The 4,877-nt window shown below is 47.6% G+C and overlaps 1 non-coding gene across 1 annotated transcript; it reads left to right on the top strand.

Moving 5' to 3' along the window:
• The first annotated feature begins 2,145 nt into the window (after positions 1–2,145).
• LOC124693873 lies at positions 2,146–2,287 on the top strand. The gene has a single exon (XR_007000319.1). It is a non-coding gene; the product is annotated as a small nucleolar RNA Z247 (small nucleolar RNA).
• The last annotated feature ends 2,590 nt before the right edge of the window (positions 2,288–4,877 follow it).

Below are 4,877 nucleotides of genomic sequence, written 5' to 3'. Positions count from 1 at the left end.
AACATGAATACCCAACTTTTCTAAACCATAAGTGATGAGACGCCATACATGATACATCAAATCCCCAACGCTGAAAATGAGTTGTCAACTTTTCTAAGGATGTCGGATTTCTATGTACATAATGGATGTTGTTGGCTTCAAGAGGTATACCGACCTGACCTGCATTGTCCTTGAAAGCAAACTGGTAAACATAAGCAATTAAACATCGATGATAAGCCATTCATGTGTTAATAAAACATGCTGACATGTGTTAGTATGTAAATCAGCAATGAAGATGAGAAATCAGGGGAAAGGTATGGAATATCACAGACTAAGACAACTAAGGTTTTCTTACCAGTCCCATAAATTCATAATTTGGGGTCTCGTATCATGCATCCAGGCGAGAAGTACCTGGTTAGCTTACAGCACACCACCATGATGGACGCTGAGGGCAGAGGTTCCTACAAAGAAAATCAATCAAACCATACACGTTTGTAGTGATCCAGAATTTGCAAGAGTAGATCCCGGTCAGCCTTAGTAATCAGCTCCAGGAGGTGTCGCTTGGTTGACATGTCAAGGAGGCACCACACCACCACGCTGATTGCTGGCGAGGTTCTATGCCCATATTCTCTTCTCTTGTCAAAGTCATCTATTCTCTTCGCTTGGTTGACATGTCAAGGAGGCCCCAGACGAAGATGATGGCATCGTGCTGGTGCTTTGTCTTCCCCAAAATGAAATACACTTTCAAACACGCAGACGGCACGTCTCTCTCTGCCGACGCTCGCCGACGTCGCCGGCCGCCAGCCATGCGCCAAAAACTCGGCTCTGTAGTAGTGGAGGTGAGGTAAAGTATCCGGACGGCGAAGCTAGACTGTACACAGCCGCACAAGCAAGCAACCGGTCCATGGTATGGTGAATTTATAAACTGCAAGCTTAGCTTAGCCATGCATAAATGAGGAATATGAAGCTCAAGAGATGCTTAGCGGTTTAATACAATTAACTGACAAATTACCAACTGAAGAGTCGGTAATCGTTCACTGCTATCTCGCGGTGGTGGTGGCTGAAAATTGATTGCGGAAGCTCAAAAGAGGCTTAGCAGTTTAATACAATTCATTGGCAAATTACCAACTGAAGGAGTTGAATATCTTGCGGTGGTGGTGACTAATAATTGATTGCCGATCGAATCAATAACTGTATGTGCTATCTGTCATAGAAGATTACTTGTATGCTTTGGGGCTAGAAAAAAAAGCTGATGTGGCATGATGTGGTGGGCCTGCTGAGGTGGCATAGCTGCATGTTTAGAGAAATAGGTAGTGGGGATGAACTTCTTAGTTATATAGGATTGTTAGTTGCTAACCAAATTAGTTGTTAATATCTAATGAGTTCGGATGTAGAGATAGACTTACATAGTTATCCTAGTTAGCTGTCATACGTGTTGTACAAGATGTAATCTGTTGAACCATTATATAAAGAGCATACGGCCGGCCCTGGAGAGCTGTGCGATTGCCTCCCCAAAGTCCTCTATGTTTCATTTTCTTTCATGGTATCAAGAGCGTAGATCGCATCCACTCCACGCCTTCCGCAATGTCTTTCTTCACGGCCTCTTCCTCATCAACCGCTGATGACGCGACCAGCTTCTTCTCGAGCGGTCTCTCCGGCAACTTCGCCTCAAGCTCTGGCGGCGGCTCGTAATCGTCCGATGGCCCGTTCAACTTCGCCACCGTCGTCACCCTCAAGCTGTCGGCGGAGAACTATCTCCTCTGGCGCACAAAGGTCGTCCATGTACTCAAAAGCCACCTCCTCATGGGCTTCATCAACGGGCGGCTCCCATGTCCGTCCCAGCTCATCGCCAACCCACAGGCGGCTGAATCCGGAGCTCCGAAGGAAATCCCGAACCCTGCGTATCGGGCCTGGATGCAGCAAGATCAGGCGCTCCTCTCCGCCATCCTCACCAACGCGGACGACGCGGTTGTCGGCATGCTGATGAGCGCCATCACGGCCAGGGAGGCCTGGACCATCCTGGAGGACGCCTTCGCGTCGCAGTCCACAGCGCGCTCGATGTAGCTCCACTTCCGGCTATCCACAATCAAACAAGGAGACATGCCGGTCTCCGTCTACTTCAACCGGGTGAAAACCCTCAGCGACACCATGGCCTCGATGGGGAAGCCACTTGAGGACGAAGAGATAATCTCCTATCTCCTTGCTGGCTTGGACAACGACTACGACCCCTTGGTCGAGGTCGTCACGGTGCCGCGCGCAACGCCGATCCAGCTGCGTGATCTGTATGCGCAGCTCCTCAGCACCGAGTACCGCATAGAAGGGCGCAAGGCGGCGGACATCAGCCACTTCTCCGCCAACCTCTCCTTCGGCTCCAAGCAATCAGGCGGTGGCGGTAAGTTCTACCATTCTGATGGTCGTTCTCTGCCTCCGATCAAGCCACCTTCCAACAGCGGCGGAGGGGGCGACTCCTTCAACGGCAGCGGCGGAGGGGGCCACTCCTCCAATGGTGGCGGCTACTCGCGCGCCCCTGCATCAGCACCTCCCTCCAACGGCAGCGGCGGAAACTACTCCGGCAACTCATCGGGGAACGGCATCGGCAATCGCCCGGTGTGCCAACTTTGCGACAAGGTGGGGCACATCGCCTCACGCTGCTTCAAGCGCTTTAAGCGCGACTTCCTCGGAGTGGGGAACAACGGTAGCGGCACTTCTCGCCAAGTCGCCGATGCCACACATGCTCCAGAAGGTCACGGACATACTCCATCATACCCCGTCGACCCCAGCTGGTACGCCGACACGGGAGCTACGGACCACCTCACCAACGACCTCGACAAGCTCGCCGTGAGGGAAACCTACCATGGCCATGACCAAGTTCACACCGCCAACGGTGAAGGTATGCAAATTCATCATATTGGCCAAGGCATCCTTCCAACTCCATCTCACTCCCTTCATCTCACCAATGTGTTGCATGTTCCTTCCGTCACTCGTAGTCTTCTTTCCGTTAAGAAACTCACTCGTGATAATCCTGTTTTTGTGGAATTCATCCAAATGATATTTTTGTGAAGGACCGAGCAACGCGGGAAATTCTACTTAGAGGGAGGTGTCATGGTGTCCTATATCCGTTGAAGCCACCAATAATTAAACAATATTTTGGGAGTATTCGAGTGTCTAGAGAACAATGGCATTGTCGTTTCGGTCATCCTGCTTCGCAGGTGGTCCAGCATATTCTACATCATAGTGATCTTCCTTCGGAGTCCAGTCGTAATAATGCATGTCAGCAAGGCAAAAGTCACCAATTGCCTTTTCCTATTTCTAGCCATGCAATAAAAGCTCCCCTTGAGCTAATTCATTCAGATGTGTGGGGCCCTGCCCAAATTTCTGTTAGTGGACACAAATATTATGTCAGTTTTGTTGATGCCTATAGTCGTTTTACATGGTTGTATTTCCTCAAACAAAAATCTGATGTGTTTCAAGTGTTCCTTCAATTCCAACGACATGTTGAGCGTCTTTTGAATCATAAAATTATACATGTTCAAACGGATTGGGGTGGCGAGTACATTAAGCTCAACAAATTCTTCTCGGACCTTGGTATTGTGCATAGAGTATCTTGCCCCCACACACATCAACAAAACGGTACCGCTGAGCGCAAACACCGCCATATTGTCGAAACTGGTCTCACTCTTCTCGCTCATGCTTCGATTCCGTTTCGCTTTTGGAGTGCTGCATTCTCAACAGTATGTTTTCTTATTAATCGTCTTCCTACTCGAGTCGTTAACATGAAAACTCCACTCGAACGTCTCTTAGACGAGGTTCCCGATTATACCTGTTTCAAGGTTTTTGGGGGTGCTTGTTGGCCTCATCTCCGTCCATATAACAATCGAAAACTTGAGTTTAGATCCAAAAAATGTGTTTTTCTTGGGTATAGCTCTCTTCACAAAGGATACAAATGTCTCCATATTCTGACTAGTCGCATTTACATTTCCCGCGATGTCGTATTTGATGAGTCCAATTTTCCATTTGCTAGTCTTCCATCCGTTGACACAAATACTCCCACGTCCTCCACTCCCTGCCTACCTGGTCAATTTAATGATTCTGCATATTCCCCTGTGTTACTTCCTAGTTATGGCGCAGGAACAGGTCGTGGTATGCAGCTTCACATTGACGAACCATCGTTGCATGCATCTGCTTCGATCGGGATCCAGTGCATCCATGCAACTCGATCCGCCTGATGGCTCCCCGGATGTGGCCTCCGCGCGTGTCCCGGCCAGCCCAGGCTCTGCTACTGGGTCGTCCGATCCAGACGGGCCGCCATCGCCTGGTGGGCTCTCCCTGTCGTCCAGCCCGACTGCGCCAGCGTCTTCAACTGGTCCAACGTAGCCAGCGTCTCCGGGTGTTGCTTTACACCGACCTGGTCGGTGGCAAAGTGAGGAGCCGCACACCCCCTGGCCGTTGTTGGGCCCGGTCCACGAACCCGGCTGCCTGTTTTCATTTCAGGTGGTCCGATGTGGCTTGCTGGGCCGGCCCAACAGCATCAGGTAACGTTTTCTTTTTTCGTTTCTTTTCTTTCTGTTTATTTTTTATAATTTGAATATTTTAAAAAATGAAAATTTTAAAATCTGAACTTTAAAATTTAAAATCGAGAATTTCTGATTTGACAATTTTATTAAATTTTTCCGTTTTTTAAATTTGAACAAAATTTAATTTTGAACAATTTTAAGTTTGAACAATTTTAAGTTTGAACAATTTTATGTTTGAACAAATTTTAAGTTTGAACAATTTTAATTTTGAACAATTTTAAATTTGAACAATTTTAAGTTTGAACAAATTTAAGTTTGAACAAATTTTCTAATATGAACATTTTTTTATTTTTTAACAATTTTCAAATTTGAACAATTTTCAAA

Source organism: Lolium rigidum, chromosome 2, assembly GCF_022539505.1.
Source record: "Lolium rigidum isolate FL_2022 chromosome 2, APGP_CSIRO_Lrig_0.1, whole genome shotgun sequence".
Lineage (NCBI taxonomy): Eukaryota > Viridiplantae > Streptophyta > Magnoliopsida > Poales > Poaceae > Lolium > Lolium rigidum.
This window is presented reverse-complemented; position numbering and strand designations above follow the sequence as displayed.